Raw genomic sequence first — 26,506 nt, 5'->3', positions numbered from 1 at the left:
ATCATGCACGAATACACAGCCACAATAGGATGGACAACCACAACTGGACCTCTCCAGCCCCAGCACAGCACCCCTTCAGTGGCTGTTTTTGGTGTCTACTTTATGTTTCATTTTAGACGGTGAGTCTCTTGGGAGAGGGAATAATCTTATTTATTATTTATTTTAATATGTAAACTGGATTGCAAACTATTGTTGAAAAGCAGTATATAAATCTTGGTAGTGGTAGTGTGTTATTTTTTAGAAGAAGAGATGCTAAAACTTAAGCAGCTGGCTCTCTTGAAGCCTTTTGCTTAATTCCTAATTTGTGAGATGTCTCTCTACAGTATTTCCTACCTAAGAGGTGAGGGAAATGCACTTTGAACCAGACTCTTCCATCTGTAATTTCTTCATTTATTCCAGAGTTATAACCTACATGAAGCATAGATGCCAGGGTTGAGCACAGGTGATGCCTGGCAAAATAGATATATAGCGAGTTGGAAATACATACACACAATCGGTCATTTAAATGATTCAACACCTGTCTAGAATCATGCAAGAATATGAGAAAGTTCTGTCTTGATTCCTCAGTTATTTGGCATACTCATTTTATATCCACTTGGAAAAGGATATGAAAAGTATATTACTAAATTATGAAGGTGATAACCAAATTATATGGTATTGGGAGTACTTTAGAGATCATGTCCTGCACTTGAGCAAGAAGGATCAAAGCCATAACACAACCAGTTTTAGAAATCCAGTAGATCCACCCATACCAAATACCACTGCAAGGCAGAGTATACTACTATAAACAGCCAGAGAATTGGTTATTCTACAATATTTGTATGCATGGAATGCTAAATGCTCTGCCATTATTAATTCATTAGGCATTCATTGTAATTATCCTGCTTGTAATTAATTCATTTAGTATTAATTTGGATGTCATATGTATAGTACTGCTATAAGAACTGCCGTACAATTCAGCATTAATTAATCTAGCTTTAAAGTGAAATGTTAATAATCAATTCACATTATCATGATGCTTAAACTTCTGCCAGCATTTTATTATGATTATTATTATTTATGAACTGTAAGAAGTAGAATATTACACAGTTGCCGTTATCTCTTTTTCCTCTCCCAGCATGACAGTAGTTTTGGCCTGTGCATTCTATATATCCACATAACCTTGCCAACCTGATTTGTCTAATCAATACACAATGTCCTTATCTCTAAAGAAGTCACCTTGTATTTACAGTCATTGGCAAATCATTATACATAGAGAGATCTCAGCCAGTTCTCTTTTTTTAATGACTGAAAAAACATCTTTTAGCAGCAAATTTACCATGTGGATTTGCCATTTGCTGGAGCTATTCCAGAATCTAGAAAAAAAGTAAGTGCTTGGATAATGTTTTAACTTATTTAAATATTGATATTCACTTACTTTTTTCAGCTAATAAAATTGCACTCCATATTGGAGGAGATTCATTAACAAAAGGTTTTCAGCTGACAGCACTGAAGGGTAACTTTTTGCTTCCATCATAAATTGATTTGCAATGGTAGTTGCCTTTGTTGCTGGCCACTACTGGTCTGACTTTTAAAGTCATAAACGATTTGGGTCTGGAGCTGGAAAGGGACAGAAATCCAACCTGGAAGAGGAAGAACTGTGGGTATCACACATAAATCCTCCCTGCTTAAGGTGGAGTGGATAAATAGAAGGAAAAGTGGTTGCTGAAGAAAAACTTCCATATGCGGTGTGTTGAAAGCTAGAGGTGGATTATAGTATGTCGAAACTATAGGTGGACTGTCAGGATTCTCCCTTGGAAAGAAATAACATGCTCACACAAGAAGAACTGATAACATAACAGCCTTGCTAGATCAGGCCCAAGACCTATCTAGTCCAACATCCTGTTTGAGTGGCCCACCAGATGCCCTTGGGAGCCCACAGGCAAGAGATGAGGGCGTGCCCTCTCTCTTGCAGTTGCTCCCCTGCAACTGGTATTGATAAACTTCATGCCTCTTAGGCTGGAGATGGCCCATAGCCACCAGACTAGTAGCCATTGATAGATTTGAACCCCTTTTAATGCCATCCAAGCTGGTGGCCATCACTACATCCCATGGCAGAGGATTCTACTCCATGAAGCCCATCACTGGCAACAAACAAATCCAAGCTTTGTTCATGTTATTTGAGTTGACAAGGACATAAGTTGTCAATAAGTTGTTAGCTGACAAGGACATATGAACAGCCCTGCTGGATCCGGCCCAAGGCCCATGCAGTCCAGCATCCTGTTTCACACCACAGAGCCCACAGGCAAGAGATGATGAAGGCATGCCTTCTCACCTGCTGTTGCTCCCCTACAACTAGTATTGAGAGGCATCATTCTCAATGCCTGAGACTGGAGGTGGCCCACAGCCACCAGACTAGTAGCCATTGATAGACCTGTCCTCCATAAATTTTTCTAAGCCCCTTTTGAAGTCATCCAAGCTGGTGGCCATTACCACATCCCATGGCAAAGAAATAAGGATCACCACAATGTGTCACCATTTCTCCTGGCCAGGCTGAGCTACTACTACATGCACACGGTCCTGTTCAATGAAATGTCTTAATTGGTATGGTCAGTTGTTTGGTACGTTAATTCAAATGTACCAATGGCACGTTTAGAGTCAGATTGGCACTCCTGTGGGCAGTGCAGAACTGAGAAGAGCAGAAAGGAAAATGTCAATGAAATGCCCTTCGCAACAGGCACTTTCCTGATGCGTAGGTGGTGCTAAAATAGCAGGCCGGAGCTTGAACTTTCCCAGGCAGGATTTCTCATATAGCAAGGAATGTTGCTGGGGAGAGTGGACTCCATAGATATAATTTATAAGAGGCTCTTAGAAGCAATTGCCTTAGCTCTCTTCAATGATGGAGCAGGGCAGAAAATAGCAGGTAATGGGACCAATGTCCCTTTAAGAATTCCTGAGGTTACTAATGGATATAGGTCATGGTGACAGTCTTAAATAAACCTTCAGTAATAAACAAATCATTTTGTGTTTTCCTAAGATTACCATCAGACTGCGGCTGCTCCTGGAGGGCTATGAATGCATGAAGGAAATGAGCACGATAGGTCATATACATCATACTGTCATACCCCAAGAATAGGACCAAAAAAAAGGGAACAGAGAGAGAGAGAAAAAGCTTTCAAGGCGGTTCACACTGTATTCCTGATAAAAGCTGCTAAGAATGGACATTAATATTAATCTGGTATTTTGAAATAAGCATATCAGTGGTTTATTAAGCTAAGCTCATGCAAACTGACAAGTGGACCAAGAAAAAGAAAAGAAAAGAAGCAACACTGAATACAAAATCTCAGTACCAGGCAGCTTCTTCCAGGATCCAGACCATTAAGAGGATTATAAAAAAAGTTAGCATAGCAAACATTCAGTCCTGCTTTATGCATAACATATATTCTATTATCCTGGTCCACAGAAAGTGATGTTTAAGTCTCATTGAAGCCAATGGCACCTGTTAGTTGTTGAATTTGGGTACCTGAAGGCACATCTGCTCCCACATCAGAGATGTGCTGTGGCCAATTGGGGGGGAGGGGGCTCTTTCCTGAGTGCCTTCATTGTCTGAGGTGAAGTGGGTGGCAAATGCAGTGAGGGCCTACTCCGTTCTGGTGCTCCATTTGTGGAATTCTCTCCCCAGGGACACTTACTGGGTGCCACTTCCTCCACTGTTGTTTTTTCTATGCCAGGCAAGGACTTTTTTTACTACTACCACTACTATTACTTATATACCACTTTTAAAACAGAAGTTTCCAAAGTGGTTTACATAGAAAATTAAATAAATAAAATGGTCCCCTGTCCCCCAAAAGGCTCACAATCTAAAAATAAACATGAAGTAGACACCAGCAACAGACCCCGGAGGGGTGTTGTGTGGGGTTGGTTAGGGTCTTTTAAATCTTCTAGACCACCAACAATGCTTTTTGTTAGAACCGTTTTTATTATTTTGATAATGTTATGATTTTATTGCTATTGGCTAACATAAGGAACGTTACTCAAAGTAATCCAATTGAAACTTAAATTTAATTTTTGAGTAATTTTCTCCCCCCCACCCACCGTAAACTGCTCTGGAAACATTGTTGATGGAAGGAGGAAGTGTGGGCCGGGGGGACCCTAAGGAGGGAATTCCAGAGCTTAGAAGTCATGAGTTAAGAAGTCCCTCTCCCAGCCAACTGAGCCTCATATACTGAACTGATGGAACACAAAGAAAGTCTTAACAATTGGGGCAGGTTCATATAGTAGCAGGTTGTCTAAGTAGCTGCTCCTGCTTTCTTCCCTGCCATGGCTCAACTTGGCCAATAGGAAAATGGTGGGTGGATGCCTACATCACAAAAGGTCAACCTGTGTGTGGCACCAGAGCCTAGTGTTGGGGATAGGTCATGGCTGCCCCAGTCCTGTAGCCAGGCTCAAGAACCTCCTCCCATTTCTAGGATGTGTCAACATAAGATGAGTCATAACCCTTCTTAAATTTTGGTACTACAGGTGACCATTTGGGCAGTCTATATTATAGAGGTGTCATTCAGGAAAATATATTTAAGTGGGGAATATGCCAATGAATCATTGTGCAGCCCAGTCCATTGGGCTTCCTATTCACGTTCGATTGAAATGAATAGATGTTGTGCATCAGATTTTTGGGTTAGGGAAATCCCACAGAATTCAGTAAATAATACTAAGCTTGAGTGTACTACTTTCTGGGTCTTAAGAGAGTAATGGGCCTTTTAAAAAATAAAGCAGCAATGATATAATGCTCTCTCTAATTTAAAAAAATTCCATTTTTAGTCTGAAATGATGTGAATATGATGTGATGTATGATACCACATATGATATGATGTTTTCAATAAAAGGGATATGATGCTACATAAAGCATTTCACTAAATTACTGAAGGTGAACAGGTGGGATTTTAGATCTAGAACTGCATTCCCCCCCTCTTATTTTAAAGGATGCTTTTGAGGTTCTGTTTAAACTCACTTGCAAGGGAAATGACGCTCATTTTTAGTCATAAAGTATTAGCCCTTCTCAGTGGTGCCTCCATTTCAGTAACAGCAAATGGCCTGCAAGGGCCATCTGTTGCTCTGTTGAAATCTTTGAATAAGAGGGAGAAAGAGGAGGAGATGGCTGATAAATCAGAGCTCTCCTGAAACATTTATATGCATAAATATTAGATCTGAAATGGCTCCATGTGACAGAGGAGAACAAGGGGTTTCTTTCATACAGTGGGTGGCAGGAAACAGCCAATAGAATGCCCCCTATCTACAACACAATAGGGGATCTTCAGACTGAAATATATTGATAACTATGTTACATTTCTAAAAGAAATGCTGCTGGGTATCTGATGTGCAAAAAGGCAGTGTTGTGCCATGGGTAGAATGTGCAGCCATGGGTAGAGTGTGGAGTTTAGATGTGGGTGACAAGGGTTCAAATCTAGGAATGAAACTCAATGAAAGAGTCATTACATATCTCAGTGTAATGTACTATGCAGTGTTGCCATCAAGGGGGCAACTCTTAACCAATTAGTTGGGTAGGCAACATATTTTTAAATGTTGTGGACAACATATTTTACATGCTAATTATTTTAATGTAGCAATAAAAATGCAGATACGGTAGTAGAAGAGGCATTCTCCCCTTATCTCTCACAGAGGAAAAAAATACCTCTCCTAATATGGCACCTGCTGAAAACATGTAATTTTCTTCAAAATGAGTGTTTTAATCATATTAAAACATATGCAGATATAATCCATTGATTAACAGTAATGCAATACATCAACTTAGATTTATTTAATCAGGTGATAGACCTAGTTGTTAGGATAAACATGATGAGAATTTTAAAGCTCATTTTACATCAGGCACAGAAGTATACTGCAGTGATCATCACTATTTTTCAAGTGGGGGCCACTTTAGCAAAACAAACAAACAAAAATACACAGCTCCAAGGTCAGAGCCATTTCTCACCAAGCTAACCTCAGCACAGTGCTGTGCTTCTAACCCTAATTAGAGATGCACACAAATCATATTTTGCAATTTGATTCGAGCTCAGATCATATTGCCAAACACTCAAATTGATTCATTGAAACAGCAGCCATTGCTGGCTGTTTCGATGAATCAGCTTGAATCGATTCTAGTGATTCAACCATAGAGAACAAAGGGGAACTCGAATTAACCCATTGTTCCTCATGGGTAGGTCCTGGTGACACTGAAGTGGGTTGGGTGGTAGGGCATGAGCTACATACCACCCAACAAAAGAAATGGGCAAGCAGGCAATTTTTTAAAAAAATCTCTACCAAAAACCCTTCCAAAAAAATGAGGTAGGTTTGGTTTTTTAGTTTTCTCAGCACTGAATATTTTAATATGATTGCTGTGCTATTGCTTGCTATTAACTATATTGTTTTGCTGGATCTCAGATTGACAAAGGCAGAACTTTGGTGCCTGCCTGCTTCCCTCAAATTGTGCTTTGGTTGTTTGTGAGATGATGTTGTGGTGAGAAATGGACAGTGACAGTCTAGAAGTGTGAGCACTGAAAGATATTTCCTTCAGGGGATGGAGCTGCTCTGGGAAGAGCAGAAGGTTCCAAGTTCCCTCCCTAGCATCTCCAAGAGAGGGCTGAGAGAAATTCCTGCCTGCAATCTTGGAGAAGCTGCTGCCAGATTGTGAAGACAATACTGAGCTAGATAGACCAATAGTCTGACTCAGTATATGGCAGCTTCCTATGTTCCTATGTAACATTTCTTGGTGATTGCTGTTGAGCTCCATGTGTGGCCTCACTTACTGCTCTGTATTCTGCATTCCAAAGTGTACTCAGTCAAAATATGGCTAAAGAAGTTGCTCTAGTTGAGCTTATGGCTATGCTTGCTGGCTGCTAAGGGAGCGGCTGTGGCAGCTGTTGCAATGCTGAAGTAAGGAGTCATGAGAGAGCAACTTGTGCCAATGATGTTATTGCAATGCAAGCACTGTGGCTGGCAGTGGATTCTGGGTCAGTAATTCAATGGAAAAACAGCCCTCCAAAATGTCGCTTGCCACTCAAATCACTTGAATTGATTTGAACATGAATCTGGGCTGATTCTATTCAAATTCAAATCAGGCCCTTTATTTTAGGGACAATTTGATTTGAATTCAAATCACTTGAATCACCCCAATTCAAGCTTGAATCAATTCAAGCCCATCAAACCCCAGCGTTATCTTGGAAGGTGCACAAAAGGTGCTGTGAAGTGTAGTCCTTGCCAGTGCTTTATCAATAGAGCTCTATGGGGAAAGCTCTGGGAAAGACTACCCTTCCCAGCATCCCATGTTCACCTCCCAAGATGGTGCTAGTGGTTGAGAGGGCTGTGTTTCCCTTAAAGGATTCCCACCAGTGCTGGGCAAAGCCCAGCACAGCACTGCTCAGTAGGAACAGCTGCTTCGACACTGTGCCGGGGGTGGGGGGTGGGGTTGCATTGAGTTTTCTGCTTTGCAGTTAGTGTACTTGGGAGCAGAGGCGTAACTAGGGAAAACGGCGCCCGGGGCAAGCACTGAAATGGTGCCCCCCCTGCCGCCCCCCCAACATACTACATTATACTTAGGTTTTTCCTCACAAGCGCCTGCCGCCGCCAAGCCAGGCCACTGACTGGCTGCCAGGCACCAGCAAAGCAATGGGGGGGGCCGCAGGCGGTGCGGAAGGGACCGCTCGTGGGGAAGGGGGAACTGACGCGCTCCCTTGACCGCTGCAGCGCTGCTGCACTGAGCAGGAAACATTTGTATTAACAAAAAATTTAAAAATTTAAAAAATTTTTGGTCATGGCGGCGCCCCCCACGTGACCAGAAAAGATGGCGCCCGGGGCACGTGCCCCCCCTGCCCCCCCTATAGTTACGCCTCTGCTTGGGAGTTGCCACTAGCTCACAAGCCTTGCAGTGAAGAACACTGGTATACTGCCTCTGCACCCAGAGGTTCTATTCAGCTATCTTAGCCAATAACTATGAAACACTTATTCATGAATTTGCCTAAAAGTTATCTCTAAATTAGCAGTGACCGCATGTTGTAGGAGTGGATGTCATATTAATAATGAATTCTGTAAATCAACTCACTCCACTTCTTTTTAGGTACACACAGATAAGCCACCTGCTCCCTCCTCACCTGCTGCATTGATCCATCAGCACAGAGCAAACTGCAGCACTGGAAGGAGGAAACAGACTGCTATGGTGGGCTTGAGGGTGTGGCACAATGAAGTGTCAGCAGCCATGTCTTTTGCTTTTCAAAAAGCACCCTGTACATCGTATAATGTACAGCTGCTGCTGCTGCTTCTGCTGCTGCTGCTGCTGCTGCTGCTGCTTCAGCACAGGACTTAGGTGTGAGCTGCAGTGCTGGACCAAAAAAAGGAGTTGTTCCTTTGCGATCGCGTGGCAGAGCACACTAGCATTATTAAAAAACACTGTGGATTAAACAGACCATTCAGCAACAATTCCATTGGTTTGAAGAATTAAAAGTTAATTTTCATATATATATATTTAAATTATTCCAAGGACCAAAAGACAGATGATTCCTTTCAATGTTAAAAAACAAAACAAGCATTTCATTAGGAACACATTAACAATAACATAAACGGCATTGTCACAGACCTTTTCAAACTTGCGGCCCCTGCCTCTAAAATAGATGGCCTTTCACCAACTCACGGGAAAGATTGGCACCTGATAATGAAAGTATTGCTTCCTGGATATGTGGGGTAAACATCATTTTGATTAAATGGTTTGGAGTTTAATAAAGAAGAATGGAGGCTGCAGCTACAAAACAGAAGTGGCTGGCTATTTGTCAGGAGCCAAGTACGGCTTCATTGTTTGAATGTTCAGCAGCTATCTCAGGATTTTTTGAGTTCCAGGATAATTTTTTTAATCAGTTTCAAGAAATCTCTACCAGGAACTTCATCTAAAACAGAGTTAAGACTCCGCTTGTATATAAAATTATTTTCCAGGATTATGCAAGTTTAGCTCATCCTAATTCTTTCAAATAGTGGTTGCTACATTCTGTGCCCTGTGAGACATTCCACTGATGTGGCAAGAGCGATTCATTGACATGTAATACTTTTCCTTTCTATGAATTACTCCCTGAGTGGTTGTGGCTCAGGTTGGGGGTGTGGAGTCCTCCCAGATCAAAGGAAGAGGGGGAGACATGCAATTAATGGCCAGTACATCACCTACCGTATTTACCTGAATCGAAGAGAACTCTGAATTTAAGATTATCTCCTTTAAAAGCAGAGCTTAAATACAAGTTATACCTGCATTTACTTAAAAGGAACAGGACCCTGAATTTAAGATGACATCCTGATTTCTAATATTAAAAATCTTGGAAAAAAACTAGTCTTGGATTCAGGTAAATATAGTAAATTGTTTTGGTTCTCCAAGCCAGGGGTGTAGTTATAATTGAGGAGATGGGTTCAAAGAACCCAGGAGCCCCAGCTTCTGAGGGTGCCCCCCAGATCCACCCCTCCCTATTTCCTTCATTATCTCCCTTACTCTGAGGGGCCACCAGAGAGAGGAGTGAACACAGGCCCCCTTTCCCCAGGCTATGCCCTTGTTCTAAACTAATCCTTAAATAAACTCAAATGACCATTCAAGATGGGGAAGGGGATCTTCACTATGATTACTCAGTGGTGAGAGCTACTCTGCACATGATCAGATATTTGTGCTTCACATTTCCAGAACTGAGCTATAACCTTGAAGATAGTCCTGATCAGAGCCTTTTAAAGACTCTATGAGGCCCAGAGACAGAATGTTCTTTTGATTCCCCCACCTTTTCTCTGACTGACATATAGTGCAACGATACACATGCGGTAGAATATAACTTTTGCACCCTTGTTCAAGAGTGCTGCTGTTCAAGCACAAAAATTGCATACATGGAGTTACACAACAGTGCAGCCATTATGGCTGCACTGTTGCACAATTCCATTTGCACAATTTTTGCACTTGCATTCCGCCGTGTGTGCAGTACTGTGTAGTATGTCAGCCACTGCATCCTATAACAGCCCCAAACACTGAAACCTCGGGTTTTATTTATTTATTTATTTATTTAGCTTCCCTTATTACCTTATTAGTTTTTAATTTTACCTTATTAGTTTTACTGCCTTGAGTGAAGAGGCTTTATCTGATCATTTCAAATACTAAACCATAAACCATAATTTGGATGCCCTCCTCCATGACTCCATAGAAGTCTTTGGGGAAAGCAAACAAAATAGCTGGGGAAAAGGTCTAGAGAAGTTGCTCTGAAAAATGGCACACAAGTAAGTAAGGATGCTCCAACTCTGTTTATTTGATTGCAATACAATATTTAATGACAAATGAATCTGACCATCCATTCTTTTTAAATTATTTTTTAAGTAACCTAGAAATTGTACTCTCGGAAAATCATGGAAGAAAAGTTATGTCACTTCTGAGAATCCCAAGGGAAATGATGTAATATCTGAGAATCTTCTGCTTTTGTTTTTAAATTGTGAATAAAATTACCGGCTTAAAACTTTATTTTTTTTAGAAATAAAGGCATGGGCAGTCTAACAGGCAGGCAAACAGCAGACAGATACCAGATGACGAGAGTTTCCCCCCAGCCATGACCAGGGGCAGTGAGAAGCCACAATTTGGAACTCCAAAATAATCTGAAATTCCCTGAATGGTGATGAAGAACTCTGACCCAAAATACACTTTCCAAGGCCAGGTTCAGATTCTCTCTGATATTGTCCAAAATGGCCCCAAATTGATCATTTTCAACATTTCTGATCCAACTTTGCACAGTCTTATTCGTAACACACACACACACACACACACACACCCATTATTACCCTCATTATTGTTAGCTTGTGGTTTGGATTAACAATAGCATTTGGCAACTAAAGGGTATAGTGATCTCCCCTCCCCTTTCTTAATTGGTAGTGGAGCAAGCTCAGAATGTCCTTGGAATCTTCTGGAGATTCCAGTTCACCAAGAAGCAGAGAGCTCCTAAGAGAGAAAAGGAGATTTTTTGGAAACCTTCTGTTTTATGGACTTGATTCTTTATTGTGGTTAAAGGGGAGAGGGTCTTTCCTTTCAGAAAGAGAGGGGGAAATGGTTTTATGTAGGATAGTATTAGTCAGACTCTGAGAGTAAGCAGGGTTGGGCGCTTTCCAGATTACACACTACAACAGTGTCACTACTGTCTGCTAAATGTGCTTCCGTGCTGCCTGTGTTTCAACATCGCAGTCCCTGAGCTGTCAGCAAAGTGCCGTTCACATTTCTGATGCCTTCTTTCAGATTTTGTCCTTCCTTTTCAGTACTACAACGTTGCATGTGCATCACAAATAAATAGCTGTATTTTCCCATTGTAGGAGGGTTGTGCAAGCTGTTTACATTTTCAAAACGAAGCATTTTACTGCTGAACACTGTGTAATCTGGAAAGTGTCTTGGCTGGAAAGTTGATGTTGCTGTAACATAATATTGCTAAAAGAAATTAATAATTATGTTAAATGTTTATTGTAATGGTTATATGCATTTGTATAGCAGTGTAAAAGTTTAATAAGAAGGTCCTTGAAATCTTCTAGAGGCTCTAGTCCACCAAGAAGCAGAGAGCTCCTGAAGGATAAAAGGAGATTTCGGAAACCCTCTGTTTTATGAACTTGCTTCTTTAATTGCAGTTCTTCTTCAAACAGGTTGTGCACCAGTTTGAGACTCTGAGCAAGCCCAATCAGCTCATCGCACGTCTGTTTTCTTCATTTCATCTGCTCACCCACAAGACCTCTCATTGGAGTGGTATAAACTGTGTAAAAATGCTTTTTGGGGACAATTTTCTTAAAAGAAAAAGACTGGGAGTTTGTGTTTCTTTTGGTTTTCTTTATCAAGCTACTTTGTGAAATAGAAGTGCTTTGTGCTACTTTGTGAAAGAGAAGCTATCATAAAATAGCTTTATGATAAATTGTATATGTGTTTTTATGATTTGTATTATTTTGAAAACAGGTATTTAAAGTTTATCTTTATGTGTGCTTAACCATATGTACAAAGAAACTTTAAATGCTTAGAAATCCTTGGGTTTGGCATTAGAATTTGTCTTTATTGCAATCCCTGATGGAAATATACTGAACCAGGTTCTGTGAGACCCAGTTTGGGCTGTGAGCGGGAAGGGAGCTCTGGGTGGCCGGATTGGCCACCTACACGATTGCCGGCTCCGAGATGGAGCCGGCGGGGGCTGGGAAGCTCGGGGGGGCACGCAGCCCCTGGAAGCCCCAGTATGCCCTGCGTGAGCGCCCAGAGCATACTCTGGAGACCCCCTGAGCCGGGAGGCGGCTTTTCGCCTCCCGGTGGGGGGTCTACTCATGAGTAGCCGCAGCGCAGAGCCGTGCCGCAGCTACTCACGAGCAGATAGTCTGGGTTTGCGGAGCACTCCCTCCGCAAACCCTGGCTAAGGGGCGTGCTACAGGAGCAGGTTAGCCACTCCAGAACCACCAGGCTCAGCTGCAAGCCCGGTGGTTCTGACGATCAGCAAAAATCGGGCTAGCGGAGGCTAGCCCAATTTTTGCTGATCATCAGAATAGTCCCACTATCTCAGACCATATAGAGACTTGAACCCCCAAACCCCCATTCCTTGAGTTAAAAAAGGGGGCTACATGAAGTGTTCCCTCTAACAGGGATTCCCAGAGCTGGGAGGAGGCTTTTTGACTACAACTCCCATTATCCCCAAGTAAAAAACATTGCAGCTGGGGATTCTGGGAGTTGTATTCAACAACATCTGGGAATCCCTGTTAGAGGGATCACTGGTTACATGTAGTTTGGTCCTTCATCCTTTCAATTTCAGGAAAAAAATTGAAAATATTTGTTTCAGATTTAGTTCTTTATTTTACCCCCAAAATGCATGCAAAGGAGCAAGTGCTCCCTAATGTTTTCAAATCTTTTTGTTTATTTGTTTTCCTTTTGGAAGTAGCTCTGACCGTTGCTCTAGAAAAATGCATTCTTTCAAGAACTTGGGCAGTGTGCTATGACTTAATGTCTGAATGAGAAATACTGGGACTCAGCTTTGTCTGGAAGTCATGCTTATGTCCCCTCCCATTGAAACCATTCTCCCCTATCCCTGTGCATGTATGGAAGAAAGTTGATGCTAGGGATGTGCATGGAACCGGGGTGGGGGGGGGCATTTGAAGGTAGAGAAGCATACCTTTAAGGGCAGGGGAGGATGCCCTTACACCTCCCGCTGTGTTTCCCCTGCCAGCACTCCATTTAAAAAGTGTCAGTCGGGGTGGCAGCATACCTCTCTGCTGCCCTGGTGTCCTCCTTGGCCAGAAGTACCCGGTGTGCATGCACATGCCGGGCGCATGTGCGCACGCATCATGCTCGCTTGCTTGCACATCAGGCGGGCACGCGAGCAAGTGCGACGTGCACGTGCACGCACACACACGCTGGGTACTTCCAGCCAAGGAGGATGCCAGGGCGGCAGGGAGGTATGCTGCCGTGAACACTTTTTAAATGGAGCACCAGCAGGGGAAATGTGGCGAGAGGGGTAAGGGAACCCTCTGCCACCCTTAAAGGTAAGCCCCCCACCTTCGAACCAGCTGAACCGCCGGCTGTTCAAACCATTTCCGTGCATATCCCTAGTTGATGCTTTTCAGTGGAGGCCTATGCGTATCTTGGAAGAGGAGGACAGGGGAAAAATGGGGCTGGGCTGTAGCTTAGTGGTAGAGCACATGCTTTGCATGCAAGTTCAGTCTCTAGCATCAGTGTAGACAGGACTGAGCTAGATGAAACAAAGATCTAACTTGGTGTAAAGCACCTTCATATGTTCAAAGACACAGTCTCTTTCATTTGTACTGTACTGTACTGTCATAATGAGGGGAAGTCAGGGAAATTTAAATTACAGCCCCACAAACTCCAAAAGTCACTATCCCGAGACATACAGTAGCTGTTCTACCTGTGAGGCCCTTCCTATAAGAGGGTCTGCCTGTTCTAGCTTTAACCAGTAGATGGTGCTGAAGGCTACAAACTTGTACAGTTAGCTACATGAGCATTGGGCAGCACAATAACATGGTATTGTGATTCATAAAAAACAAAAAGCCTACAGGATGAATAACAACAGGAAAATGAAGTGACTGCTCTGTTTCCCACACAGATGCACACACTCGGAAGAAACAAATTTGCAAAGGAAGATGTTGCAAAAAGGATAGCCTGGTTTACTTAATGAAAATGTGCTTTGTTGCCCACATTAATTTTGCAAAGGTTGCTTATTTAAATATGTTAACTTCTGAGGGCATCTGTTTAATATAACCTTCATTCATAAGAATAATCTTTGCTCACACACTTGTCCTATACACACACACATACACAAAATAAAATGAAAGGCTTGATATAGCATTAGAAAGGCACCAATGCATGCTGGAAGAAAGTATAGTGAAGCAAAAAGGGCAACTTATTCAAAAAGCCAAAAATATTCTGAAAAATCAAGTATCCGGGGGGGGAACCCATTTTCCTGAATTGAAACATGTGACTATGAGTGACCAAAACCATATCTAACACCACATTTTCCAGTTATGAATCTTTAAAATTTATATTTCTTAAAATCTCAGCCTTATTACTTTGTTGCTACAAGAACTAAATATGAAGCATAACAAGAGAGTAGCATCCAGCCAACACATCTGAAAAAAGAAAGAGTATGTCCAATAAAAGGTCTGAAATGAATATAAAAATATTCTTTTTGTACCTGTTGTTGGGGGTGCAGTCAGATCCTTTGCATCCTTTCTCCGAGGTAAGTACCCCCGTGTTCAATGGGGCTTACTCCCAAGGAAGTACATATAAGACTACAACCTGATTTGTCTTTAGCTTGCATAAAGTCTGAATGCAGCTTAACGGGCTCCAATTAGGTTTGTTTCCAGTATATTCCAGCCCACAAAAACATGGAATTGAGCCTTTTTGTTCACTTTTGCCCTGGCCCTTCAGGGAAAAGGACAAAAATCCCATTTGAAAGGGCTCCTTCCCTACACACAGGGGCACACACTCACTAACTCTCTCACACACGCTTGCACGAACACACACACTGGATATGCTGTCTGTGCACCACTCCCCTATTGTTGTCACTATAACCGATTTTGGCAACAACTCTTTAGCACTTTGGAAGGGCCTTCATTAGCACTGGGACACTGTCCAAAAGGAATCCAGGAAAAAAATCAACACATGGCTGCTCTTGTTCTCATGATAAATGACAGCTTTGGCTGAAAAACAACAACACTAAGGAAGCAAAATACAAACCAAAAAGCAACAAGGATAGCCATAATGTGAATAGAGGAAGTCAGACATGACTAACTCAGCCTAGATGGGGAATATGAAGAGGAGGAATGGGGTTCAGAAGGGTCTCAGATTGGCAATGTATTTTTAAAAAGGTGGTTTGTATTTTTATACTGGCATGGTGGGTTATTCTTGGAGAGAAGAGGTAGAGGGGTGGATGTACCATCACTGAATTGGACATACATCAGGAAACACATTCCTACCCTTGAAATAAACTGGGCCACTTTACAGTAAGAAATAAAATTAAAATTAAAATGATTAAGCTCTACATCCATGGATCCAATGTACATGAAATAGGGTGTCATTGTTCAACTAACCACCCAGTCCCAAGATTTATTGCAAAGGAGACATGCCTGCAATTGTGCCCCCAAACAAGATGCTAATAGTGAGATGCTAATAGTGTAGTGAGGCCACACTAGTATCACAAGCAGATAATTTACTATGGAAATAAATGATCTAAAAGATATCTGAAATCAAGGTGTCAAGTTCCTGTTTATCATAGTCCTGCTGGCTTTTCTACTTCGGCATACAGATGAGCAAGATGACAACTTGAAAAACTGGGAACATTCTAACTTGTTCCCACCACAGGTTCCTTTTTTTTTTTTTTTTTTTAAATCATTTTATAAAGAACATAATTATTATCACACTTGAATGTGTTTTTGCATATCTGTATTATTATACAGCAAAAATTACAGGTCTATCTGGAATGTATATACAGCTATTGAAAAAGCAACAACAAGAGCTTTTAAAAATGTCAAATTCTCTTAACATTTAAAATTTTAAAACTTACTAACAATATAGAGAAATAACAGTTTCCTTAATAATATCATTGGTTGAAACAAAACAGTGGAGGGAAATCACAGATTTTAAAAATCAGTAAAAGTTTCCCAAAACATTGGCCAGAAAAGTATCATTTTTAAATAAATCATAGGAAAATGTATGAAAAATTCAGGTTTAGAAATGTCTTCCAACACATACTGAAAAATAACTTTTGAGAATCTACCACAATTTATCTTAGCTCTACAGAACATCACTGCAAAATTTGTGCTGTAGGATCCAAGTTCTCTCACACTGAGCATAACACAAAACCTCTTGACCATAATTTTATCTGTGTATCCTGAGAATCTCTTCTGAAGGGTTGAGTGTTCTCTAATTTAACCTTTTGCAAATTCAGTGCATGGTTTCCCAGCCTCTTAACCAGATTTTGATAGTATGAAAATAATCTGCAACTACCCACAACAAGACTAGCGACTAATTGAAATGTGGGTGTTAATTAAAATTGTGAGGGAAACACCCTTTTTCCTCTGCCCCAGGCAAATTCAAATGCATTTTAACTGGAAATATACCCATTCTGAATCAGTAGTAACTGATTCGGCTGCATTCAGACATGCTTGCAAAGAAGTGGAAAGTCTTTTGCTGTGCCATGAACAATCCTTTCCCCTGCATTGTATTTGCCTAAAGCAAGAGATGATTGTCACCCCTCTCCCCATGCTCCAGGAAGGCCGACTGCTTTATTTCTGGTTTGCAAGCAGAAGATGGGGAAATACCTAAAAAGGATACAGAAGGCAGTTTATTGCCCAGAGTGTTTCAGTGTTAAAATTCTTCCTCAGGGAGCTACTCTGAGAGTCAAACTAGAGATGACATTGGAGCTAAAACTGTGCCTGTATCTTTTCTCGTCTAGGTTTAATAGGAGCTTTGGGGCAGACGATTTGGATCTGAGCTATGGCATGGAGGAAAGGGATAAGACCCCGCCCCATTTTGCAGCCTTGATCCAAACTGCTGGTGCTTTTGACAAAGGAAAAAAATGGTTAAAGGTTCCGGTCATAGACTCCAATGTCACATCTAAATAGGCCCCAATTCTGCTCAGAACCAAAACTGTCCCATTTTCATAATATCTCAAAATAATCTGAGCTCTCAATAAATTCCAAATCTTCACAAAAAGAAGAATGGATGTTACCACCATCAATGCTTGCTGGATGCTACCATTACCATTAGGGTGACATCTGGAAGCACCCCCATCCCCTTGAACATCCACTGCCTTGCTCACAAAGCACTCACTATCATCCACTCCATAAGAGTACATAAGAGAATAAAAGGGAAACATAAACATTTATCTTGCATGCCAGACTGATCCTATAGTTTTTAGATGAGACAAAATTCAAAGATATTCTCAAGAAAACAGGAAACTGGTAAATATGCCGCTATGGACCTTTGTTTTAAGTCTGATTCTGCATAGATGCCAGGCTAAACTAAACTTATGGTGAAGTTACAGACAAATCTGAATCAGTTTTGGTTTTCTACCAAACACAAAATGGGGAGTGATTATTGGTTTGAAATATGTTTCATTTAAGGGCTCAAGTTTGTCAAGACTCAAAACAGGGAAAGTTGAAAAAGCAAAAGCTGAGCACATAGGCTGAGAAATTATCTACAGCTCCTTCCTGTAATGTCAAATTGGTAAGAAAAGCCAGTCAATATACATTTCTAGATTCTGCCCCCCACCCCTTCATGTCCAACCAATTAATTTTTCATCAGGTTGGTACATCCAGTGATACGAAACAGGAATCTTCCCTAATGCAATCTGAAGTTGTGGGCTGCCTCCTGGGAGAAGGACAGATGCCTGATGGGCCTGAACGCAAAAGGAGTGGTTGCTGTTTTCCCTGCATTATGCTATTAGTACATTTGTTCACTGACTCCCCCACCACTGTGCCATCAGGAAGGCTTATGTTTGGCAGCAGGCTGGGATCCCTGTCTCTAAGCTGAAAGAGGGTCCAGCTATTTGCAGAAATAATGCTTTCCAGACGCACTAAACAGCACTCTTCCTTCCAGATGGAGCTGCATCAGTATTCCTTCCAGCCATTTATTCACCTTCTGTTCTAACTTGTCGCTCGCCCCTCTTTCACCCGCTCATGGTCCACTTGCCTTGTGCTTTGGAGACTCTTTGTGCACTCTGGAATTCTCAGAGTTCTGTTTGAATCACACCCATTGGAAGATGCCACAGATTGTTGGAAGAGGACACCCCTCAGAACACAACAGATTGCAAGCCAAGGGAAGTGGGAGTGATGAATGTAACCAAACATTGGGGAACCCCTTACTCCTTCTGCATTTGATATTCTTCTACCCAAAGTACTTAGGAATTCAACGGGTTTGGCAAGTACACTGTCTGCTAAAAGAAATGTTCTGGTGGGAGCCTATTTCCAGGGAGAGCAAAAGGCAGAGAAAATGAAAAGTAACCAGGCGTTACAGAGCTGCAACTTTTCACAGCCCCGTGAGGCTTACAGACTGTCTTGTCCAATGAGCAAGGGCTAGGAGCCAAGCCTTGAACTTGATGTCGTTGTATAGCTAGGACAACATGCGATATTAACCCTGACTAGGTCAGCTGAGCCACAGGAATGCTTAAAGTCAACCTGCCATTTTTTATTATTTTCATTATGTGAGGAAAATGGACAAAACATGCACTTTGATTCAGGCAGAAGCATAAACAGTGACTCTGACTGAGAAGTGAATTGACAAGTGTAAATTCAGATGTTCCCATTTCAGGTAATTAAATATTTAGGATCAATGTATGACCTGGGAGAAGGAAGTACAGGTGGCATTTGTAGACCCACTGAAGACTGATGCGCAGGAATCCTGGGCATGAGAAAACTGCATTAAATTTAACTACATGGCTAAGTGAAAGCCCAGACTGTCTTTACTTACCAGCACAAATGCAAGTTTGTAAAGGCAAATAAACATAGTGATTCTGTGTGTGATGGCTGCTTTACACAAACCACCATGAGCTTGGATCTGCTGCTCAATCCAAATGTCAACCAACAAAGGGGAGGAAGCAGAAGGGAAAGTCAGTAAACTGAGAAGTGGAGAAACAGATAAAGCTGATGTGACGTGAGAAATGAAATCTCAGTTGCTGGGTCAAACACATAATTGCCCCTACCCCAAATATAACAAGTAAGTGTGATTCGTTAGTTCTATGAATGAACCTCTCTAAATAAGCATGAATAGTCAATCCTTCCTTGTATGCCTGAAGCCAAAGTGAGCTTTTGGGAGGAAATCCTAGAAAGAACATTTCCTCTGCACGACAGGCAATCCAAAACATATCTTAAGGTTGCAAGACATTTTCAGAATCAATTTCTTATAACACAAAGAAAAGTGAGGGGCGGGGCATTCAGATATAATAGCTAACCACAGTTAAAGGTGACCGGAGTTCCAATTCTTAACTCCAATTCACACTGCAGACATTCACCAAATCACAGCCAGCCAAACTTCAGTAGTGGGAGAGTGAAGCCCCCCCCTCCCCCGCCAGCTTCTCCGGCTCTGAGGCCAATTACAGCCAGCTTCACAGCCCAACTGTGGGCAAAGCATCACCATGTCAGCAGCTCAGCAGTGATTATTCATGATCTCTGGGGGGTGGGGGTGTCCTGCGCACTTGGCTAGTTCCGGCTTCATTGCTTGGGCCTCCTCATGCCAATGACAAGTTAACCCCTTCCGTACCGCACTCCCAGCTATGTTGTCTCAATAAACTTGCAGCAGAGAACAGGCTCACAGGGCTAATACTTGGCGGTGCAGGGGGACACATCTTCATGGGGGGTTTCTGATCAGGAGCAGGGGGCACTGTTGCTTTTAAAGCTCCACCAAAGGGTATGGCATGGGAGCACTGCCACCCAGGCTTGGTTACCACAATTGGTGCCACTTCCCTCCCTCCCCTCCATGGCTGCTATGAAAGGGGTAAACTGGTGTCGTTGGCAGCCATGCATCCACCAGCCAAACACCATTTCCCTTCCCTCACTACTCCCCGTCGCCCCCAGGGGTGCCCTTCTAGGGTTCTTGGCAGGACAAACAACCCCCTGCCCCCCAAGGCACTAATCACCCCATGCCATGCATGTTATTGAGACCCTGTGTGTCTTCCCTTCCCATCTAACAAAAACCAAACATCCAGTGCCCTCTCCACCTCCTGGCGGGGTCATATAGTTGTGTTCCCAGCAGCACCCAGCCTGACAAGCCTTTCTGGAACCCCCAAGAGCACATGCAAGGGGGATCCAATGCCTCTTTCTTCCCTGACTACCACCCAGAATTTCATTGCACCCCACCACCACCACCACCCTCCACACCAACCAGGTGTGAGTGGGGAACCTGCACAATTCAATTGGAAATGAACACACAGCTTTGAAAATGAAAGGTTTCGCTTTAATTTGACACAATGCAGCACACTGGGATGGCTCACGTGAGCTAGACGGTGGGGGGAGCAAGATCTTGCTATCAACAAAATAGCCTGTTGCCACAAGTTTGGGCAATAGGGCTGTGCACCCATCAGCGGTTCAAAGGGCAGTGACCCCTTCTGGCACCATGTAGCTGCCTGCTTTGCAGATGTTCAGAAGCCATGCTCCCAGGCGTGTCTTGCAAAGGCCACTCTCACTGCCTGCAATGCCCTCATACCACCAGCAATCCTCAGAGTCTGGGCCACCACCAATGGTGGGCCAGCATTGCAGTCTCCTCTGCCTCCCTCATGGCCCTCTGGATATGTGGCCAGGTCCACAGGCTCTGCTAGTAGGATGTCACCCCTCATCTCACAGATGTTGTGGAGGATACAGCAGGCCAGATCTTCTCCACATCCAACAAGCCATCTAGAGCACAGCAGCAGGCCTTCAGCCTCCCGAACGCCCTCTCCACTACCATCTGCTGTGACTGAAGTTAAAGTGCCCCTCCATGGCATTCTTGGGTGCATGGTAGGGTGTGACCATCCACTACTGCAGGCTGTACCCCTGGTGCCAAAATATCACTGGCTTCACTATTCTCCCACCCACCTGCACAGATGGGATGTTGACCCAGATGCCATGGATGAGCATGGAGGCAAGGTCCAAAAGATGGCCATGTTGAGGCTCCTGCCTGTCATAGATGTCCATGAAATGTCCCGTGGGGTCCACCATACCTTGCAGCATCATGGTGTAGTAGTGCTTCTGCCCAAAGTACTGGTCCAGCTGCCAGGCGGTGGGGGTGATTTCCACGTGAGTCCCGTCAATGCAGCCTAGGATGCCCAGGAACCCCTTCTCCTGAAAACCACCATCACATCCCTCGGGTCACCCACGTGGATCACATTGGCCGTGTACAGCTCTACGATCAGGTCCACCACATCCCTCATTATCTCACAGATGGTAGATATGCCCTCTGTGTACAGGATGCTTAGGATCAGGTAGTTGGAGTTGGATGCCGGGTTATAAACATTCTTCTAGCCCTGCAGACTCTCCTCCGCACAGATATTGTGGGGCACATAACCATGTTCTGCCAGAGGAGATAAGACTCCATCTTGCTCACCAGGTAGTCAAAGGTAGCCTTGGACACCCTGAAGGTATTCTGGAAGTAATTGTCCTCACACTCATCCACATTTTCAATCTATCTCTACATGCTAACATACCTGGGCAGCTCCCACCTCCTTTCATCAGACCACTGTTTGTCGAGGACCTGGACTATCAGGCTGGGCACCCATGTCCGGCTGGCTTCCACAGTTCCCCTTGAGCATGCAATCAGACCCTTGCATCTCATGGAGAAGCACAGGAACCTTGCAGCCTGCACGCAGGCTGTGGCTGCACCATGGGGTCCCAAGGCCCGAAGGGCCAGAAGAATGCTTCCCCTGTGTGGCTTCCTCATCCATGGTGTGCAGGACCATCTGCATGGCAGCATCAACCACGATGCCTGATGCTGTGCTCACCATGGCAAAAACTTTTCTCTCAGGCCGTGAGGGAGATACACATAGAGGCTATTCTCACGACTTGCAGAAACCGGGCTAAAGGAGCCCAGCCCGGTTTCTGCGGGTCATTTGCTACAACGGGAGCCATGCAGCTCCCGGCAGCAAGCCCATATAATTGCCCCCCCAAAAAACAAGGTTAGCGGAGCGCACACTTCGCTAATCCCATTTACCTGATCGTATGTCATTGCAGCATGGCTCCACAACGCCCACGGTGACTCTCAAGGAGACCCCCAATGGGGAATCAAGAACACGCTTCCCAGTGTCAGGCATTCCAGAATGCCCTATGCACTCATGCAGGGCATTCTGGGACTTCTGGGGGCCAGGAGGCCCCCAATACCCACCGCCCCAACCAGCTCCATGATGGAGCCGGTAATTATGTGGGTGGCCAATCCAGCTGCCCAGGGCTAGCCGCCTGATTGTCTGTGGGGAGAGCAGGTCAAGTCCGCTCTCCCCACAAGCCCCTTATGGCTCTCCACACTGCTCATGTGGAGAGCCTCAAAGAATGGGGGAAGGAGGCAGGTACGGTGAATGATGCAGGCTTAGGAAAGGAAGCAGCAATATCTGACTGGATCTTCCATGTCTCTCTGCTGCATCACCATTTTTTCGGTCCTTCCACGGCCAACAGGATTAGGAGTCAGCACCATCAGGCAGCTGCCCAGAGCTCAAGGCCCTTAGAAGCCCTTGCAGAACTCTGAAACCATCTCTGAAGTGCAGTGGTAGTGAAGTGAATGTCTCAGTCTGAGGTTCACCTGTTGTCACCTCCTTTCTCCCATTCACCAAGGTAAGCCTCACCATGAACCTTGTGGGTGTGGGGGTGGGTGGGTAAGGCAGCTTGCCAATATGCCCCTTTGAAACTTAGCGTTGGCCCAGGTCCACCATGTGACAAGAATCAGGTTCCACTAAAATAAAAACTAGATTGAATGTATGCTGTAGAACTTCAATTGAGTGCTTTGCATATAGTTTCTTCCAAAACAGAGGACATTTGTTATACCTGAGAGTTTCAATATTCCGGCATAATGCACATTTCCCTAAAATAATGAAGGGCACCTGCACTCAGTGCACAAGTGCAGCATTAGTCAGGATGTCAGTCACTATCCTTTCTTCCAGCCCACACTCTTATTCAGCATAACTTGTAAAAGTTCTCACAAGTGAACAAAGCATGCCTCTGAACAGGAACCCTGGACATGGCACATTTCCAGGCCACATATAGAGTCCATGCACATAACGTTCGTGTGCACATAGGCTCTTTCACAAGTTATGCTGAATGGACATAGGGGCAAGAGGAGGGCAGCAGGTGCTATCCCACTCCACTCCACTCCTCCTCTGTGCATTCATTGTAACTTGTGAAGAGGGATTCATTGACTTCTAGATGAATGTGTGAATTGTCTCTGTCAAATGTATTGGGTTAGAGGTAGTGTGAGATGACAGAAAAGCTCTGTGATGGCTGATTCACACATGCAATTCATCATTTGATATGGCAGTCATCAGGTGGTGAATTCACACTCATGAACTCAGCCTGAGAATGAGAAGAGTCTCTGTTTTCTAAAGTCAAATTCTTAGTCAAGAGAAAAGTGAGACATGGAGACCCATAGTTCAGGTATGTCTTTGATCTTTGTGCATGGGTTGAAGCACACAGATCTGAGCTCTGTCTGGTTTATTTAAGAGTTCTCAGAGCCTTGCTAAATGTGGTCAGGTCTTTCCCTGCTCTCCTCCTGAATTCCGGCAATACTATTCCGGAAATTCAAGGCATTTAAGGAAAACAGAACATTTTGCTTCAGGCAAAACCTTTACGCCTCCCTAACTCACTCCTGTGCTTGATGAGTCTTTGCTGTCCTGCTCGAAATGTACAGTCAAGATCTGAAATGACACGTTCTGCTTGGAGGGTTTGAAGATTCCTCCTAATAGGCCTTTTACTAGTAAACAAAAAGTTATCCATACTGTGATGCCTGCCCTGACCTGCAAGTTTGCAGACAATAAATCTTAATTATGGTTAAGTGTCCAAATCTGTGAAGATGGAGGAAACAGTCAACTGTGAATTGGTCTGGACTCCTGCTTCTCCTTCGCCTGGAGATGCAGCTGCAGGAATACATAAATTAGTTTTTTATTTGTTTGTGTCAGTACAATCAGTTGTAGCCGTTTCTTAAGAGCATTTCCAGTATTAGTGGGCTTACTGGCATTCATCCTATTAGCATCTCAGATGCAGGTGGCATCTGGAAAGTTTTATTTTAAAGGACTTTTAGCATTGTGCTTAGGTTAATGAGAAAGCACTACTTTAAAATATCTCGGCAGTTTTCCAAGTGCAGCTTGGTCTCACGACATCTGCTCAGTGGATACTTGTTACCTTTGGGTTTATTCAAGCAACCTTCTGAATAACCTTTTTGTTAGCAGCCTTCTTTATAGGCTCTGCAGCAGGATAGCACTGCAGAGCAAACAGTTGCTGGAAGGGAACATTTTCTGTACTGAGTGCAGAAGCTCTTTGGTATTGGGCATACTGTAAATGTTCAAATAAAGCTACCTGTGCTCTCGCTTTTCCCTCTCCACTGTGAATGCTACCACCCTTTTTTTTTTTTAGGCTGGCCACATGCGGGGGGGGGGGAAGGCTCCTGTACCTTCAATCATTGTGTAGAAGAGGGAATTTTAGTACATGCAACTTTCCTCACCCCTGCATGGCAAGCCAAAATGCCATCGGCTGTGCAGCTACTGAGCTCTCTTTCTGAATTGTACCATCCTAATCTTGATTCAAATACTATAATTTACTATAAGCCTTCTGATTAGTTGATTTGTTCTTTCCCCCCTTTGGAAATGGGTGTTTTGAAAATTATTTTTACAACAATGAATGGTTAGGGGACTAGTCAAATCTTGTTAGGGAACTAGCCAAAACTCTCAAGAACCATTGGTAGAAATCAAGCACAAAGGCAAGGTTTAACTTGTGTACCATTATTGTGGCTGGATCATGGTATCTCCACTGCCTAGAAAAATATGGGCCCACTTGAGGGCTCACAACATGTGCTCTTTGGAAGGAAAACAAAGGTATAAGTGTCCTCAAAAATTCAGGTAGCCAATCCTGCCCTCCGAACAGAATATTTAAATAAAACCTCATTGTCAAAGGTGGTGTTCACAACTCAACACACACCCCTGTACCACCCCCACCACCCCACACAGAGTTCTTTATAACAAGGGAAGGACCACTGCATAAGATGGACCTTATATTCATAAGACAAGGAAAACATTCTTTGTTGCAACCCAAAGCAACACCATTTATGCAATTCTTCTTTACTTATAATCACAAATAACCTTGTATCTGATAAATAAGAACAGGTATTGCAGGATTGTCCATAAATTAAACTAAAAGTGTAGCCTGTCTTTAGTAGAGGATCAGACGGAGATTGGATTATTATTGGGTGCTGTTCCTCTCAAAACACTAATCCATACAGTACAGATTAAGCTGCTATAGAACCATAAACATAAACCAAATCAAGGCAGCTGAAGAGGTCATTTCCCTACACAGTGCTGCAGAAACTGGGTTATGAAACCTCATGTTGCTCTAAAGAAATAGCAGTGGAGTGGATCTTCTGCCATTTAAAATAGTAGCTTACTTGCATAATGTTGATACCATAAGATTTCCACAGCAGGGTCTCCATAAGGACACATTGGCAGTTACTTGTACCCTGAACAAATTTAAAGGTGCATGTTGCCATTTGCAACATCCAGACTAGCACTCACATGGATGCTATGTCAGAAGTGCCAGTGCAGCTGATTGGTGAAACTAACACTAACACAGCATTGGCAATTACACAGGGTTGGGTGAATGCTGACGACCTCTTTTTGCCCTGGAAACTCTGTGTCACCTGAAAATAAGTCCCTGAAGGTCACTCTGCCCTCAAGGACATATTTTTGAGTGGTACTGAGTACTTCCAGGAGAAGGGGAGACAGTCAAAATCCCACCCCCACCATATGGACACTGGTGCTGCTTTGGTTCAGAACTCAGCAGCAGAATTTCTCACATAGCACCCATGCTTTCTTAGTCTGGATGCCAGCCAGCCAGCATTTATATTTTGCTAGAAGCCTCATTGTTCATCGCATCACCTTTCAAATGAGATGCTATGTGAACTCATGTCTCAGGGACAGTTCTAGCACTGTAAGAGACTGTCACAGTCCAACCCACTCCTTGCTGTACACAGAGCAGATAGTAGTATGTTAAGTATACATGATGCAAGCATTAGTGTGTGTACTAAAATGACAGCACGCACAAAAAAGAAGGCCTGAAGGCTGCAGCCCTATGGACAGTGACTTCAATAAGTCCCACTAAACGCAATGGGGCTTACTCCCTAGTAAACGTGTATAAGATCATATTGCACATCTTACCTCCATTAGAAGTGCTATTAAGTCAGTGGGCTATTGTTGCAATGTCATTACTCAAAATGGCCTATGGCATCAGGACTGTGCCTATTGTGTTGGGTGTGCTGCAATTCAGCCGAAGAGGGTTTTCAAGGGTGGGAGAG

The 26,506-nt window shown here is 43.3% G+C and overlaps 1 long non-coding RNA gene across 1 annotated transcript in view; it reads right to left on the bottom strand.

Annotated features, from left to right (window-relative positions):
- LOC128325421 (uncharacterized) overlaps nucleotides 1–25,665 on the bottom strand; it is a 47,540-nt gene extending 21,875 nt beyond the window's left edge. The window contains exon 1 of the long non-coding RNA XR_008307442.1: nucleotides 25,601–25,665. This is a non-coding gene — a long non-coding RNA (uncharacterized LOC128325421). The remainder of the gene's footprint in view (nucleotides 1–25,600) is intronic.
- Between the last annotated feature and the right edge of the window lie 841 nt (nucleotides 25,666–26,506).

Source organism: Hemicordylus capensis, chromosome 4 (genome assembly GCF_027244095.1).
Source record: "Hemicordylus capensis ecotype Gifberg chromosome 4, rHemCap1.1.pri, whole genome shotgun sequence".
NCBI lineage: Eukaryota > Metazoa > Chordata > Lepidosauria > Squamata > Cordylidae > Hemicordylus > Hemicordylus capensis.
The sequence above is the reverse complement of the archived record's forward strand: the minus strand, read 5'-3'. Positions and strand labels throughout refer to the sequence as shown.